Here is an 18,827-nt window from a genome sequence, read left to right on the forward strand (position 1 = left end):
GAGCACCGATTAAGCACAGGCACTGTTTCAAAAGTACCGGTTTGGCACCGGTATCGGATAAAACCTAAACGATACCCATCCCTACTCCTAACATGCCTCCTTCCTCCTCTTCCTTTTCTTTCAGCCATCAGTAGCATGACAGTCTTATTCATTATGATCCACGCATTTTATTTGGTAAAGCTTTAGTTCAGAAGGCCCTTACTAATGCAACACTCCCCATTTACCCAGGCTGGCACTTGGAGTACACTGGCTTGTGGCCCCTTGTGCCAGCATTAGTGCTTTCCTCCTTTCTGCTGCTCACAATTCACCGATCACACTTTGACTATTACCATTAAAGGCTGCAGAACCTGCGTCTGAAGCCTCTGGTTTAAAAGAGTTCAAATAAATAATCCAGCTATAGTTGTCAGTATTTCCACTGCTGCACAGGAAAAAACTTTATTATAAAATAAATAATAAGAAATAAACTTTATTTTTCAAACACAAGCTTTACACAACTTGTACGTTCACACAAGCACTTTTTCCATGTGTCTAAGTGTTTCCTGTCGAACATTCACCAGGACACCATGCAGACTGGCATTAAACCACCAACCTTCTGGTTAGCAGGTGACCTGCTCGACCACCTGAGTTCCAGCCACCTCATCAAAGTGACCAATCACATTAGAATCCTGTCCTGCTTTGGGCTCCGCCTCCAAACCATCCAAAGCGGGTTTATTTGCACCATGTATGCAGGTAAACTTAAACATCCATTCAGCTGCTTCAGAAGGAAAATGTCAGCTTGTGGTTTCAGTCACAGGAAACTCACAGGTTAGAGTCCAGCCAGAGGGCTGCTGTTGTTTATCTGTAAAGTCTTTACATTTACAGAAATAAATAATTATGTGGACACATCTGGATCATCAGCAAACATGAAACCAGGTGACCACCAGCACCAAGCTGACTGCTGACACAGAGTTCATACTCTAACTGCTAGCTGCTCTGCTAGCTAAGTTAACTGATGTTAAAGGTCAGAGTAAAGAAATGACGTGATGCTGCTGGGAGTGACACCACAGACTAGCAGCATTTAGTTACTCAGCATATAATGCAGTTAATCTGAAATCTCTTTTTCTCTCTGAAACAAAGTGACAGCAGACTGAGTCAAAGACAGAAACCTTATTGAAACACCAAATATTCCCCGGCTTCACTTCCTGATCCAGGATTCAAAGAGGACGTTGCACTTACTCAGCTTCTTCCCATGAAAGTCTTCACTCTGCAGCTCTGCTGTCTGGACCAGGTCTGTGTAGAAACAGAGACAATCTTCTGCTTCATCAGTCCTCTGTGTCTGCAGGCTGAAGTCACATTAAACACTTCACACCAGCAAAGAGTCTGAAGCTCAAAGGTCAAAGGTCAGCTGCTGCACCTTGTGTGATATTGTTTGATCAATAATTAACCTGCAGCAGGTTTCTGCTCCAACTCCGACACACTGAACAACCCTGAGAACAAATCAGAGGATGTGGGTGTGTCTGCAAGCTTCAATAGTATTAAACACTTCACACCAGCAATGAGTCTGAAGCTCGCAGGTCAAAGGTCAGCTGCTGCACCTTGTGTGATATTGTTTGATCAATAATTAACCTGCAGCAGGTTTCTGCTCCAACTCCAACACACTGAACAACCCTGAGAACAAATTAGAGGATGTGGGTGTGTCTGCAAGCTTCAATAGTAAACACCTCACACCAGCAATGAGTCTGAAGCTCGCAGGTCAAAGGTCAAAGGTCAGCTGCCACACTGTATATAATATTTCAATATGTATACAACCTGACTGTGGGTGTGTGTGCAGCCATAAACAGTTTAAACATTAAACACTGAACCATAAAATAAGCTTAAGCTGCAGCTCACAGGTCAAAGCTCAGCTGCTGCAGCCAGTTATGACTTTACATAAATCATCATGTTTTCCCTCTCAGCACTTGGGATGTTTTGACTCAGCTACACTATGGCAAATGGCCAATGGTTCCACAGCTGTTCTTGTTGTGTTAGGGCTGAAAAGCCCGACTTGTTCTCCTCTGCAGGTCATCAAATGCACCACAGAAGTTTGTATTTGCAGAAGCCTGTGTATGTTTGATGGCTTTATTATTCTCTGTTCAAAGACAATAAATGTGGAAAATGTCTCATGTAGTATCAGCGTCATTTAAAAATGACTGCAAACATTTAGAGAACATGTGCTGCTGTTTGTCCTTGTAACAGGGCGGCCCTTAGCGGCTGGAAACACAGTGAGACGGACCAAGGCAAGTGTAGTGGAACAAAGTATTTATTTGCTATATGGCTCTCCTTACAACAATTAACTTGTCGAGCTTCTTCACAGCACAAAAAATCCACCTCTAATGACAACTGGCAGCCTTAAATATGTTCAGCTGTCACAGACTTAACCATTATTCCACTCTCAGGTAAATTCTTAAATCCCAACCTTCCACCACAGTATACAATATATTAATTAGAATAAATAAATACATAAATACATTTCCACATTTACATATTAATAAATATTTCACACTTAATGTTACACCAAACCCAATATTATAAAAACCCAGAAACCCAAGCACAAAAAGATTCACCACACTCTCTTTACCAATGGTCTCTCCCGGAACCTTTAAATGGTGTCTGGACCCCAGGGGAAACATTTGCCCAAACACCTTGAAGAGGACACAGGCAAGAAAGGTGAGTAATCATTAACTTACAAACACTTATTTGCACCACTTTTATCCCTAGATTTCACACACACGTTTGCATTAGTTTTCCTTACTGGTAAACCTTAATCACAATCTCAATCACCATTCTTCTCTCCTGACAGACAACCACCACATTCCTTGATGAGGAGCAGCTGTGCAGGATCTGAAATAAGGCTACCAACTGATTTTAAAATTCCCAATAAATAGTCAATAAATATTTAAACTTCTTGTGTGCAAATCCATGCTTAAAGTGCAATGCTCATAAATAGCTTGATAAGGTGCTTTTAATAAAGTGAAAGGTGTGCTCTAAAGTGCTATACATATAATATAAATAAATACAGTCAAGTCTGTCCCGTATTCAGTAAGTGAAAATGAAATGAACAATAAAAGGTGAATCAAATGGACCATTACGGCAAGGCTGGGATGGTCAATTTGGTAAAGTAAATCCGTTGGGCATCTTTCTTTGCCTTTAGACAATAGTTCTGATGGCAAAAGAGCCAAACGGGACAGGCACAAAAAAAAAAAAAAAATACAGTAAGGGAGTCCTCTTCCTTACATTTCCTCCTCCCTCTCTTGAGCGCGAAGTGCTTCAGTCCTCTGTCATCCTAGATAAACAATCAGCAACCACATTTGACTTCCCTGGCCTATACTGGACCGTAAAGTCATAAAGCTGCAAAGACAAGTACCATCCTGCAATGCGGGCATTTGCATCCCTCATGCGGTTCAACCACTGGAGGGGACGATGATCAGTCTCCAGAGTGAAGTGACGTCCCAGAAGATAATACCTCAAGGCCTCAATAGCCCATTTCATGGCCAAGCACTCTTTCTCCACCGTCGAATACCTCGTCTTCCTGTCGAGTAGTTTCCGACTCAGAAACACCACAGGCCTTCTTTCACCATCCACCTCTTGCTGAAGGACAGCACCAAGGCCAACTCCTGAAGCATCAGTTTGCAAGATGAATGGCTTGTTGAAGTCTGGACTGTGTAGAACTGGATGTGTGCAAACTGCTTCCTTGAGGTCTCTGAATGCTTGCTCACAGTCTTCTGTCCAACGCACTTTGTTGGGGGCTGAGCCTTTTGTGAGGTCATTCAGTACAGTGGATCGCTCTGCAAAAGAAGGTATGAATTTCCGGTACCAGCCTACTAGACCCAGAAAACCTCTCACCTTCCTTTTTGTTGTCGGAACTGGGAAGGACTGAATTGCTTCAATCTTTCCAACCTGCGGCTTTATCTTCCCAGAGCCAACTACAAAGCCCAAGTACTCCACTTCTCTCTTGGCTATGGAGCACTTCTTGGGATTGATAGTCAGTCCAGCCATTCTGATGGAGTGTAGCACCTTCTGTAGGTGAATGACATGCTCTTCCTAGGACTGGCTGTTCACCACCACGTCATCCAGATATGCTGCAGAGAATGCTGACACATCTCTCAGTACATGGTCCATTAATCATTGGAATGTCGCTGGTGCACCTTGAAGCCCAAATGGCATGACTTTAAATTGGTACATACCAAAAGGAGTTTTGAAGGCTGTCAGCTCTCTCGCTTCTGGTGCCAAAGCCACTTGCCAGTATCCTTTACACATTGCTCAAACTCTTATAGCCTCTGGTGCCTCCACCTTATCATAAAAGCCTAAACATTCACATCCTTTCTCTCACACGGCGCCTAAGCTACGACCTTGGCTCCCCGTTTATCTGCTCCTGCTGAGATGGGGCAGAAAACTCCAGTATGTTCTGTTCTCTTCTAATCAGACCAATAAGGTGATGACTTTCTGCAAACAGTATTTCTTATAACTCAGCAGTATAATGCATCATAAAACAATATCATTCATCCACAATAAATCAGCAGTCTAATGTAATGCAAATCAGTTTAACAAATGCAATAGTTATCATCTTCTTCTAATTCAGGAGAATGATGCAAACTAAAACTACATAATAATTCACAATCTTTAATTAGGGGTATAACATGGCATAAAATAATATTATAATCTAACAATTCCCCCTGATGAGCTCGTTAGAATAATGAGCTCACCAACACCCTATAATCCAGTGTCGCCGGGTTCATCTCTTCTCACTCCTGAGGCCCTTTGTCCCCCTGAGGGGCGAACCATATGTGAGATGACCTCTGTGTTTGCGCAGTTCAGATGCAAGAAAAACTATTATTCCAACAATAGCAGGTACAGATGACACTCCCCAGTTCTCCCACAGCTTTATTTTGGTGCTACCTTATACCCTTCCGACGTACTCAGACTAGAACCTCTGTCCAAGGAGCTTTTAGCCTTTATTTTATTGCTGCAGCTACCAGTGTCTTCCAGTTGGGTGATCCTCTGCTCTTCATTCTTCAACCTCAGGGGTTAGACAACCCTTCAGTCGTGGCACAGATCAGGGGATTATTCTGCCCCGATTTCAAACAACGATCTGTGTATCCTCCAGAAAAAGATCAGGAACGCGTCCCCCTTTTTGCCCAAGAGCCTCTCGAACTTCGTTGGTCTGGTGTTCCTGGATTTCCGCCAACCCCTTTATGGTTATTGCTGTTTATGGGATCCATCCTTTTGTGGTGACTAGCTGGAGCCCAAACGCCATGACACTTGGACCCAGTTGATGTCTCGGCAGTCACTGTGTCTGTCTCTGCTGCGGAGGATCCTCGCATATCTGTGACCTCGTCTGGTGTCTGTCCCTTTCTCTGTAAGAGACAGAAAACCAAAACACCTCTCTTCCTAACCCTAATAATCTAATGTTGTTATCTACTGACCTTCTAGTGATTCAGAATTGGTCTAAAACATTCAGAATGTCCCAGGGACTTATTCTAATCATATCCTATGTGTGTGTAAGCGTGTTTGCATTTAGCCCTCTGCACTCAAGGCATTTCCTACACTTTATCAGTCCGGACCATCACGCCGAACGAAGCTTATGACCTTCAAAAGGCCGAGTGCCAACTCATCATAAGCACATTTGCAAGGTGTGTCTGAAACTTATTGAAACCACTCTTTTTAACAAAAGATAAACAAATTAACAAATCTTCTAAACGCTATTCAGTTCATTTCAATGATTGATGCTTACACATGGAAATAATGATTTATGCTTCTCACTGATTCTCTACAAAAGACCGGAAACTTCTCGGGCCGCTATTAGCTTAAGCTTTACCATTCCTAAGTTATTAAAGACACAAATGAAGTTATAAAAATGTTCAAATAATCCTTGTTTGATGTTAAAACTCAACTTCCCCCCCCCCCTTTTTTTGACACATTCCAATGTGTCAAATCAACGGAGCTAGAACATTCAAAGAAAAGGTTAGGCAGCTACAAGGTTTCCCAGATTGTTAAGTTGATCTGCGTATGATGCTCTGACTCAAGTATATAATCTTAAATGAATGTCATTTAATTAACTGCCACTATTTAAAACTTAGCTTAAAGACATAATTGAATAAAAATCACAAAGAATAACATGATATCAATGTTATGTAAGCGCGTGCGGCCCTCTATGCTCGAAGTCACTCCACACCATAGATCAGCCAAACATCGCGTTGACTGTAGCTTTTAACCCTTATTAACTTGAGCACAACTCTATAATGAGCAACAAACTGCAATATGTCTGAAAATGATCATGGTTACACCTGCAATAGAAGATCGTATGATTATCCTGACACCTGTAAATAGAAAATTAACCTGCGGTTATAACAATCACTGGAACACAAATGTTAGTACAATGTCAAAAACTTCAATAAATGTTTAATGCAATGCTAGTTATATGATTCTGATGCAATAATAAAGCTGATGCCAAAATAAGAGTAAAACACCCCCTTTTATCCCGTTTCACTTGACACATAAACGTTTATAAATGCCTCTTTTAAATCTTATTTCCCCCTGATCTCCCCTTACTGACCACAGCAGGGGAAACTCCGCTATGAGTCAACCATGAATGCAGCTCACCTGATTCATCACTGAGCTCCACCGTCACTGGCGTCTGACAGGGTGGCGCTGCATACTCTTCCTTTAATGTCACTATTTTCAACCTGTTGATTAGAGTGCTTAAACCTGAAGTCGACTACGTCCACAACAAGTCAATACAGCTGTAAATGTGGCCAATTATCAATCTATTACCAATCAATAACAACAGATAAATTTTATTTTATGCATGCTTTCAGTCAACCACTCACCCAGAGGATCTCCAATCCCAGAAAATTCCTTCTCCTCAGTCAATGAGTCTGTCCTCCTTCCATGGCCTGGTAACTGGTCCATCCAGAGCCATATGATCTCAAAATATACATACAACAAGCCAAACCACACCTTGGTCACACCAACCCTTTTCCGCCCTGAAGATGTTCAACGCCATCTTAGTCTGGACTGTCAAAGGTGACTTTAACGCTGGCTGTTCCGACAATCCATTTTATAACATTTCCTGGTCAGATTCGCCAATCTCTGCACCAGGGTTTTAAACGTTTTGCCATCTTCATTAGTTTTTATTTTTATTTAGCTTCGACTCCAGATTTTCAATTTTTACCAGTTGTAATCAGTTTTTACCAATCAGTCGCTAGTTTAGTCTAGTTTTTATTTTCTGAACATCCTTAATTTCAGTTTAGTTTTGATTAGTTTCAGTTATAGTTTTAGTTGTGTTTTGCAAAAATTAAGTGTAACCAAATCCCAGTTCCATCATATCAATCATGCTCTTCCGCTTATCCTTGGGTATTGAGACTATTAACTCTTGCAGCACCGGGTGTTCCTAATTTTGGTTCAAGTGAATTGATAAACTTTTTGAAGGCGATTGACTCACACAATTATTTAGATGTCCCAGTCCTGTTGTCTCGGGACGCATCACGCTGCCTTATCTGGGGTTAGCTGTTTTCTGGGGATGCTGGTTAAGTGGGGGAGCTCTTCAAGGAGGGGGGGGGGGGGGGTGTGCTCCCCCTGATGAGCTCTTCAAGGTAAGCTAGGTTAACCTTCTTGTGTGAGCTTTTCAAGTGCACTTCAAGGTTTGTGGGATTTTTAGTTTTATAAATGTCCCTCATAACCCCCTGATGACCCAGTAATTCATTTTTGCACACTGTAGTACACATTTAGTTTTTTTCTTGTAGCTCTCATACTCTACTTGCCACTCCTCTAAGTCCTGATGTTTCTTAGAGAGGACAACAGTACCTTTAAAATTATATCACATGTGTGGGGGTGTGGCCTTGCCAATTGTTTTCCCACCTTTTCAAAATGGCTGGCATGCCCACCAGCACATTTTAAGGAAGAAAGAAAGGTAAGCTTGATATTTACATTTAAAATGTTTTGTTAAACTCAGATTTTTATTAATTTTCAAAAAATAAACATCTAGTAAATAATTTGAGGGGTCTTTAAGAATTAGGCTTATTGAGTTTCACAGAGAACATGACTAATTTATTAATGTGTACTCTAGTGCACGTCGGGACTTTGTACTTATATTTATTTCACTTTTTCCTAGTAGACAACTCTTTGACAAAGGCAGAGAGAATTCTTAACAGAATAATTGAGCGAGATTCAAACAGAGATTTTTCAGAAGATGAGAGTCATGTGAGCCAGATAGGAGAGGGTGAGAACCCAGGAGGAGCCACACAAAGATTATCGAGATGCAGTGGCAGATGTGATAGAGAAAAACACAGGGCCACCTGAAATCTGTCGTCCTATCTGGTCCGAAACCAACATGTAGGAGAATCTGGAATTTTTGCTTTGAGTTAAAAATAAAATATGGGTAAAATGCAGGAATGATTTCCAGTATAGTAAAAAATAAGAGTCGCATTTATAGCTGAATCCATGACACCTGATTGTTTCTACACGATCACGTCTTTGCTGAAAGTTATCAATGATCTCAATGTGCAAAAAGAACTCCCAGTATCTGGAGTTCAAGCTCCTCTTGGCTGAGAAACCAGGGACAAACATGTGAACAAGACCTGAATAATACCAGTAATGAAGAGTTCTCTCCAAAAATCAAGAAAAGGAGGCCCCAATCAGATGAGAGTGTAGCAAAATATGGTTCCCTCCACTTGCCTGAGATGGTTAACAGTCCAAGGCATTTCAGTTGTAGAATGGTTGGGTGCAACAGTAAAACATATGTGAGATGTGGGAAGTGCCAAATGTTGCTTTGTGTCTCCAAATAAAAAAATCACAGTACTTCCTCAGATATCATAAATGAATTGATTTTTGTGAAATAGAAAGCCCAGTGCAATCACTTGTTCCTGAACCAATGGCTTACAGCTAGTGAAGTGTCAGTGACTTCTAAGTTGGTCCCTGATCTATATTTTTATTATTATATTGTTATATAAATAAGTTTTAATATCCTGCTTACAACAAATTCAGTGGAGCTTTTAATTTTCTTAAATAGCTCTTGAATTTTGTTAGTTTCACATTCGTGATCAATGAACTCCCCTTGTGCACTGTAGTGCACATGTTGTAAAATTTAAATAAAATTAGTTAAAAACAATTTTGTTTTTGTAATGTGTTTTTTTTACCGTCCCAACACTTGATTTATCTGAAAAAGAAAAAAGAAAAAAGGAAAATGCTTTTCCTTTTTTTCTTTTTTCTTCCTCCCTGGGTCTCAGGAGGACATTGTGTCTATCTTACTTTTAAATTGCTGACTATTTCAAGAAAGCACCCAAAAGACGGGGACCAGTGTTTATCATTACATATCTCCATTTTGAGTGTGGCAAGTCTATCATTCCCCTGTTATTCATAGACCTCAGTGGAGGTTTTTGTTTTTTTGTTTTTTTTACCTCTATAAAAGTTAATTGACTCTTTACAGTGACCTGCTATGGTTAATAATAACCTGCTCCGTCATGAGTGGAATCAAACCTTTTCTTCACTTTAGCATTTAACATTCCCAACCATATAATATGATACATTAATCGAACTACAGCTACTAAAAACACAATTTTCTTAATGCAAACATCAGTAACTCAAAATTAGCAACCAAAGGGTTCAGTCTGCAGTTCACACTCATGTGAAGCTACAGCCTCCCCCCTTAGTCTCTATCATCCTTCTGTTCTTGCAAAAACAAAACAAAGCAAGACAAAACATCCACCCTTCTTTTACAGGCTGGGTGAATTGTTGTGGACATTCACTAATCCTAAAGTCGGTACCGTTTTTGCCCCAATATCAAGTCAGTTAAACTTTTAGTCGTCAGTCCGTCACAGTCCAGTCACATGCATACATCCACACACATTCATACCAGATATTGCTGATAATGGAGTCTCACGCGCAACCTATTCGAGCCTCCATCACCAGCAAGATGACTTCATCATTTTGAAGGAAACAGTTCCTTGTTTTTGGACTGGATTGACTCGCTGCAATCCTTTTAGGCTCGGGACTTCTCATTCGATCAGTGTCCCATATAAGTGAATTTCTCCCAAGCTCATTATAATCATGGAGAAAAATACTTTGCGACTGTTTTCAGTAAGAATATTTTATAGCGCTTTAAAGTTCAATCTCTCAGGCCTGGATTAAAGAGCTGATTTGTTAAATCAGGAACTCACAAAATACCAAAATATCACCACCGGTGGATCATACAGTGGGGCAAAAAAGTATTTAGTCAGCCACCGATTGTGCAAGTTCCCCCACTTAAAATGATGACAGAGGTCAGTAATTTGCACCAGAGGTACACTTCAACTGTGAGAGACAGAATGTGAAAAAAAAATCCATGAATTCACATGGTAGGATTTGTAAAGAATTTATTCGTAAATCAGGGTGGAAAATAAGTATTTGGTCAATAACAAAAATACAACTCAATACTCACCAAATACCAAACAGGTAAGGTGTAATTGAGCCATAGTGCTTGGTCTCTTTGTCCGATGTAAATCAATTGCAGTTAGAGGCTACATTAATTTTCTTTCTGTAAGCACTTATTGAAATCATCTGAGCACATTACAAGTACATATTTGCTTACTCTGTATGCTCAAATGTGACCCGTTATGGCCACTAGAAAAAAAGAGGAGGCCCGAAAAACAGGTGGGGGTCCTCCACCACCACCACTCACAGAGCCTGGCCACTTGGCTTCCACATTTGTGATAATGTTGGCAGCATCACATATGATCTTCACAGTGCAGAGAACACAAATTAGCATCCATTACTATAATGAAATGATTTGTTAGTTTGAAATGCTACAGGGAACTATGTACCTGTACATTAATGCTGTGGAAAGACTTCCTGTTCACATAGTCTCCTTCATTTACTGAAGGAGCAATGATTGGAATGTGAGTGCCATCTGTACAGCCAATCGCGCCTGGGAACCGTGAAAATAAATGTAAAATTTAAGTAGTAGTTCAAGTATCACCACACCATGAATTAAGTTTTGTTCATCCTGCTACCTGCAATTTTGTGGCATCCCTCTTTGATAAATCTTGTGGGTCTATGACCGGGGAACACCACAGACGAGTACAGGAGACGTTTCAGTGCAACTGTAACATTCCTGACTGCCCGACAGACGGTAGCCTTGGAAACGTGCTCAGCGTCACCAATATTATACAGAAAGCTCCCGTTTGCAAAAAACCGAAGTGCGATACAAATAATATGTACAGAACTGAGAGAATGTCCACGATGTGTCACATGAGCAATATTAGGCCTGAGGATGTTATTCAAATAACTTATAGATTGTGCTGAAAAACGGTAACGTTCACACAGGAAATCATCAGGAAATGATAAAATGTCCGAACGCGCTCTAATCACTCTCTCCCGGCGGAGAGCTCTGCGGAGAATTTGGGCTTCAACATCTACTGGCTCTTCAAGGAAGGAGCACGCCATGTCTGACACTTCCTACAGTCAGGTTTCCGACACAGAGGCGGAGAACGTCAGGGTTAGTTGAAGTAAACCTGCTAGGGGGCAGGTTAGCTTCACGGAGTGTGTCGTCATAGTAACTCACTCAGGATTAATCTAAACTCGCTTTGTGAAACCGAAAACCCAGAGTTTTCGTTAACTCAGGGTATACTTACTCAGAGTTTGCACTAAACCGGCTTCCTGAAATAGGGCCCAGATCTAAATCCAATCAAGAATCTGTGGCAAAATCTGAAAACTGCTGTTCACAAACGCTGCCCATCTAATCTGACTGAGCTGGAGCTGTTTTGCAAAGAAGAATGGGCAAAGATTTCAGTCTGTAGATGTGCAAAGCTGGTAGAGACATAAGGCAAACCGGATTATAAGGAGCACTGTCGATTTCCAGAAAAATCAAAGGACTGATTTTTAGAGTGCCTTATTTTCCGAAAAGCACAGTAATAACATAATAACAACGGCCCGCTAGCATGCTCTTGGTTGCTGAGGGCTATGCTGTGGCTGAGCTGCAAGATTAACTCTGCAAAACCAACTTTCATCAAGTAACAGGGCTCTAGAGTGCAACCAATTTGGTCGCAAATGCGAATCCGTGTAAATGAGAGCAGGTACACTGATTCCACACAAAGACGTAAACACAGAACGGACCGACGCATCAGAATCAACTTTGTCTTTCTCGGCTTTCTAGACCGACGGCTCGTAGACGGACACGCTGTCGGAGCTTAGCAATCCTGATGCGTCCGGTCCGCGCTGCGATTACGTCTTCTTGCGCTGATTCTGAGCTGCAGGTTTTGTCTCTCCAACCAAAATTCAGAGCCAGCAGCAAAAGAAGCAGCAAACTGCGCTTCACATTTGATCAATGTCATTAATTTTGCTGTTTTGCTTCCACGACTATTAAAATCACACTCCATGCACAGCTAGCTCTCTCTCTATCTCTCTCTGTACTTCAAGAACAGTTTCCCGTCTCCAATCTCTGTTTTCTGTATTATTCATGCGCTTATTACCCACCAGTCTACCGTTGTTTTTTCCCTGCTAATATTAGCATCACACGGCACAGCTTCTGTATCACGTGGTATAAGGCTCCGCCCTTGTCATTTGTTGAGCAGGAAGAGTGAGCGCTTGGTTTCATGCAGAGTACGTCCCGGATCAAAATGCGGTACAATCGTCGTCGTCTTTTTCTTTTTCTTTCTTTTAAATCGTCATTTGGAAATGAGATCGCAAATAAGTTTGAATCGAGATCGCGATTTTCTAACGATTAATCGTGCAGCCCTAATCCTATTAGTCGACTAATCGCAAAAATAATCGGTGACTAGTCGACTATCAAAATAATCGTTTGTGGCAGCCCTAATGCACACAGGGAAAAGTTAGAGAGGAAAAGAGAGAGCAGGAAATTACTCTTACTCTTAGGACGTATATGGCCCAACAGGCCTCGCGATACAGATGAGCTACATCCTCCTGGAAAGCAGCTGCCAATACAGTCTCCCCCATCTGCTGGAAGGCAGATGCTTCAAAACAGAGTGAGAAGTAAAGAGAGAGGGAAGGAACTCAAACAAATTAACACTATATTTTATCTTTAATAATCATATATATTGCTTTACCAAAACAGCTTGTTTTTGTGTTTTTTAAACTACCATCTCTCTTAAACCAACTTGAATTGAACAGTGAGCACAGCCACTAAGTTCTATGTAACAAAAATACAGGGATGGGAGGGAGGGAGACGGTACCTGCACTGACGTTTAAAAAGAAGGAATAGGAGGAGGAGGGGTGGAGGTGGTGGAGCTCTCCGACAGGGGGAAAACTGAGATTTCAGTAAAGCTCAGTCCAAAGCACTTTCCTAATGATTTCCCTGTAACATTAGTCCTCGAGGTCCCCGTCACAGCAGACTACTGTGAGCGCCACCAAACAGTTAATGAGACAAAAACGAGACGCTCTTACAGCCAGGAGGATGCTTCCAGATGACGCTTGATTAATTTGATTGATTATCTGTGAATAAGTCTTGAGCCTCTCCTCAGTTCTTTATATTTTGCCTGTACTGAGCCAGATGTTCTTCTTCTTCCTTTCTTTAGACTTTCTGAAGGTCATTTAAAGTTTTTCTTTGGACATTAACTGCTTTTTCACCCATTTTCAGTCCAGTCCTTGTACCTGATCGCTTTCAGAGCGATATTTTTGTTTTTTGGGGGGGTTAAACCACTTAACCTAACTCAAGGGGACAAACCCGAGTTGTCAAATACAATACAAAACACACAACTTAGCAAAGAACCAATTTTAAATTTTATCTTTAGGGACTTTGTTACTAGCAACCTGTCACAGAAACACACTATTTAATTTCTTTGGATTGGGAAAGTAGAAGACAGAAAAAAAGGGGACAAGCTGAAAAATCTATCTACAGAGGAGGAACAGTACCTGAAAGTCATGTCAAAAAAATATTCAGCAAACACCTGACACAGGACCTGAAAGATGCACTTGGTCCTTCAGTTGATCCATCTAGTGTTCACCAAAGCCTCATCTCATGGTGTCAGTGAAGGGTGGCTGTCAAGAAGCCATTATTAAGGAAGGGAACAGGGAGAAAAGGCTGAGGGATGCCAAATTACACAAGAACTGGACTGAAAATCAGTAGCAGCAGGTCTGATGGAGTGATGAACCAAAATTTGACAGTTCTGGTTCAAATTGTGGTAATATGTCTACAACCACCTGTAAACTACTGTACAGCTCTGCCATAGTTTGGGTCTGCATTTCAGCCAGGGTGTTGGGGATTTCGTCAAAATTGATGGAATTATGAAAAGTACCACCAGACTTTGATGCACCATGCAATACCATCTGGAAAGCGTCTGATCGGCAGCAGCTTACTAAACACATCGAAACACCATCATTCATGGACTGACCTGAGCCGTGTGGGATCATCTCGGCAGAGAATGGAACAAAACGGCAGCTGATATCGAAAGAAGAGCTCTGAATGTCCTTAAAGAAGCTCGGAGAACTATTCCTGAAGACTACTTAAAGGAATTCCAAAGAAATGTGCCTAAGAGAGTTCAGGGCGTGCTGAAGATAAAGATGCTCAAGCTCATTACCTCATTATATCAACTCTGTTTTTGCCTTTTATATTGTATTTTCATGTAAACTTTTCAAATTTAAACTGTTGCACCCGTTTCCCATTACCCAGCAAGTTATATGTTAGAATTAAGGTGTGGCTCAAACTTTTGCACAGTCCTACATTTCCCATCTATAAAATGATTTGACACCTGATAAACCTTTAAAAGCACTGACCTGCCTCTCCAACTATCTGTTTTAAACAACACGCACTTACCAGCAGTTGTGTTACGTTTTCGTCAGGTTAGTGGCTCAGACCTAAAACAGCCCAACATTATCTCTAATTCAGGTCTGGACCCAAGCTGACCCATTAAAGTACGTGGTACTCCTTTTATTTGTACTTGTGTACTCAGGCATAAATTAGACTTTTCAGGTACAAACTAAATAACACAAAGAGGAGCTTATGAATAAGAATGAAACTGAGAGGCCCACTGCAAGAAGATACACACCCAAGTGCTGAGATTGTAAAGATGAAAAGTGAGCAGAGGAAAACGAGCGTTTCAGGACAACGAGGCGGTTTCCTCTTCTTCCCATCTGGCAGCCTCACAGCGGGGAGTTATGAGGTAGCCCTAACCTACCTCACATCTCCCCGCTGTGCAAGAACGAGCTCAGCAACACAAGCATCCTCTCTCTTTCGCGAGTGCATACGTGCACATCTACAGTGCTGCATGCCAATGAACCCATTTTCTTGGAGCACCTACACAAGCTGCAATCTACAGATCGTGTTTCACAGCGCTACAGCGAGAGCCAAACACCTCCCTCTGTTTGTGCTTCATTCTAGCTTCGCCCTTCTCTTCCCAACCACACACACCAACACCTTCCTCTTGTGAATTTTATTTTAATCCTTAACATAAAGACAGCTATAAATTAGGATAATCAAACTTGACTTATTACCTCCTGCACCCCCCCACTGTGTGTTCAACAGGAAGCTAAAGACTGGTGCTGTTAAAGTGTTCAAAAAACAGCAGGAGCTCGGTGTGAGGCCACAGTGGGCCAAAAAACACAAGATGACCTCCAGCAAGGACAAAATGTATCTGGACGTCTCTGTGAGCATCTGTCTCACTGTGTAAGTGTAGCACAGTGTCTGTGTGTGCATGGCTGGGCAACAGAGACAGCACAACTGAAAGCACTCAGACGAGGACCCGGTGCATCGTCTGTCTCATCTCAGCCAGTTTACTTACAAACTCTTTAAGTTTGAATTTTAAAGCCGACAATGTGCACAGGGCAGTGATATTTAAAATGAAGGTAAACTATTCCAGTCTCTGCAGCCCCAATTGTGTATCTCACACACACACACAGTCCTGAATTCATTACTGAAGTCTCATCCAGACGTTCAATGTGCTCTGTAATTAAATTGAGACGTGGGGTCAAAATTCCCACCTAGATTGAGTGAGATGAAATAGAAATCGGCTCTCCTCTAACTGACTTTATAGAAATAATTGCATAAGCTGCATTTATAACTGTTATTAAATAACAGCAGCACACGAGAACTGAAGTGTAATCCCAGCACATTTCGCTTCGCTTGCACTGATTCTTTAGAGATGACGACCGTGGTGGGTAATTAAGGGCAAACAATATACAAGTGGCGTGAAAAATGGAGGCTGCATTACCTTTCCAAAGCTTCCTTTCCCGATGGCCCGCAGTATCTGGAAGTGGTCAAAGTTTACTGTGGAGAAAATGAGAAGCAGTTAGTGAGAACGTGTCAGTTTGAGCTGAGCTATAAAACAGGGAACATGACATGTACAGCACTGTGCAAAAGTCTTGAGCCATCCCTCATTTGCTTCCAGGGATCCGGACTTCCCTGTAATCTTTAAAGTGGTATTAAGGAATAGCTCTCCAGGCTTTTTAAAGTGTTTCTGATTTTTAATCCAGGGCTTGTATTTGACCACTTTTTGTCTGTTAAGACCCTTCACACTAATCTCTGAAACATTCAAACATAAACAGACACCTAAGTCACGGAAAGGACCAGAAAACTTAACAAAGAACCAATTTTAAATTGTATCTGTACACATTCACTTGCAGCCTATTGCAAAAAAACAAAAGCCCACATCATTTGTTCTCACTTCTTTAGTTGAAGAATGCAGTTAATAACTCCGTTAACACAGACTGACCTGGCAAAACACGAAAAAATAAGGGGGTGGTTCAAGACTTTTGCTCGGTACTGTATGAGAAATGGAAATGTGCACTTCACAATGTATCGCTGCACTTCGGCAGTACTGTGAAGATTAAATGTTTTTTCCTTCCCGATGCATGTGAAAGGTTAAGACTTACATCTCCAAATGTACTGGAACTGATTTGAACCAGAGGACTCAGCCACACTGTTACTATGTACTGCATAAACACGTTTACCAATGAAGGTAAATCAGACGCTGTCCTGACTGTGTGGCTAAATTTTGTGCTGAAAGCATCAAATCAATTGAATATGATTAACTTGCTATGAGAGGTTTTTACTCCAAGTGTGACTTTTTCTGGCTTCATACACCTTTCAGGGTCAAATTCAAGCACTTTGTGAGCACGTTTAATGTCCATTTTCAACATTTTCCAGCACATTACCATAAAAAGGATGCATATTTCACTTCGCATCACCTGAGTAAGACCACGTGAAAGGCCAAATTAATAAGTCTTCTCATCAGATATTGATGCTTCTTTCTTATGTGACACAAAAAACAGGAGGAGACAGATCTTTGCTTGTGTTGTTTTTTAAGTTCATTCATTCAAAACTAACTGTAAGACGCTTAACTACATTGCAGTCTGTGTTATTGTTGTAGACCTAATTATCACCTTTAAAGTGTTTGTGCTAATAACATCATGTAGAGTAAGACAGGCATAGAGAACAGCACTGACTGGGAGAGGCTTTGAACAGATGACATACTCAGATCAATTCAACACTTTAGACTTTAAAAATGCACAAGCGTCTTTCAAAAACCCATTTATTTAATCTATCATCATTGATATTATTATGTACAGTTATAATGTACTGTTCATCTCCCTTAAATAAACAGGCAGCCTTAAAGTGTGAAATAGTCACTTGTCTACTGTCTCAGTGGCTGATAGTGCCCCACAGGCCTCAATGTCAGCTTGAAGCCATCATGTTTCAATTGTTTAATGAGAAACAGATTTTGAATGAAAGCGAGGAAACTTCGGTAGCACAAAAAAGTGCCTATTCTTTGTTCCCATATGGTTCAGTCATATTACCGTCATTTCCCCCTAAGCTGTTCCCAAAGACACCAGGTTAATACTTGAAAAGGCTGCAGCGATACACAAAAATATCATCAATATTCTGTTTACTTGGTGACAACGTCGCTTTTAGCCTTCAATCAGAAAGCCTGACGTTGGCTAGTTAAGCATCGGGCTAACGTTTAACGCTTTCACTTGAGGGAAGTAACTCGTATTACTGCTACTGCTGTGTAATCTTGGTTCAATTCACAGCATATTCTACAAGTTACCCTGCAATAACTAACTGTTAGAATAGCGCCACCGTATTGTATCGCACTGAGTGCACTTCAATCCTTTATCCCGCGAGTTTGCTAGCTAGCAAAATAATAATACCAATTTTAAACAAATAACATGTGTAACGTACACACTCGAGAAAATTATTTACTAGTACTTACGCAAACTCCCCCGTTGTGAAAACGTACAAATCCTTCTTGTATTTTTCGTTTTCCAGCAAACACTCATTAAAACGGCCTCCAGGCACATTAGCGCACTCACCCCCGACTGATCAGGGAGGGGGTGAGGGGTCACACACTGAAACAGACTAACGTGCAGAGGTACAGCCCAGGCAGAGAAATGTTGCTTTTAGACTTTGCGACTCGTTTTATTTCTCTATCTGATAAGAAAAATATTCAATCAGATACTTATTTGTGGTGAATGAAATACGGTTACAGTTTCAAGAAGTTTTAAGCACCAAATCCGAAATCCAAGCACTGCAATATTAAAATCCAATTCAATTTCTTGTTTGCTCCGAAATCTACGACATGACTATATACAGAAAAGCTTGACATGGTATGCAAAAAAAACCCGAAGACAATACAAATACAAATACATGAACAAAAAATGTTTTAACTGTCAGTTATGTCATTTTAAAATTTTCCAAAACTAACATTTTCTTTGATTGACTGATATTAAATTGATTAGGGTCAAGTTTAGTGTGAACAATATTACACAAACAAGCACGTGTGTGCGCATGCGCACATATGAGAATCCCTTCGATCGCTTCTCATATGTGCGCATGCGCACATATTAGAATCGCTTCGATCGCTTGTGACGCGGTAACTTTGCTT

At 41.1% G+C, this 18,827-nt stretch overlaps 1 protein-coding gene and 1 long non-coding RNA gene across 2 annotated transcripts in view; both read right to left on the reverse strand.

The window, feature by feature from the left end:
* The window catches only part of LOC145422992 (NACHT, LRR and PYD domains-containing protein 12-like), a 436,730-nt gene that overhangs the window by 372,762 nt on the left and 45,141 nt on the right, over positions 1–18,827 (reverse strand). The window lies entirely within an intron of this gene.
* Positions 2,261–10,279, reverse strand: LOC145425286 (uncharacterized). The gene is made up of 2 exons (XR_013905946.1): positions 6,846–10,279; positions 2,261–6,701 (listed from the first exon to the last, which is right to left on the reverse strand). It is a non-coding gene; the product is annotated as an uncharacterized LOC145425286 (long non-coding RNA).

This window comes from Astatotilapia calliptera, chromosome 3 (assembly GCF_964374335.1).
Source record: "Astatotilapia calliptera chromosome 3, fAstCal68.1, whole genome shotgun sequence".
Lineage (NCBI taxonomy): Eukaryota > Metazoa > Chordata > Actinopteri > Cichliformes > Cichlidae > Astatotilapia > Astatotilapia calliptera.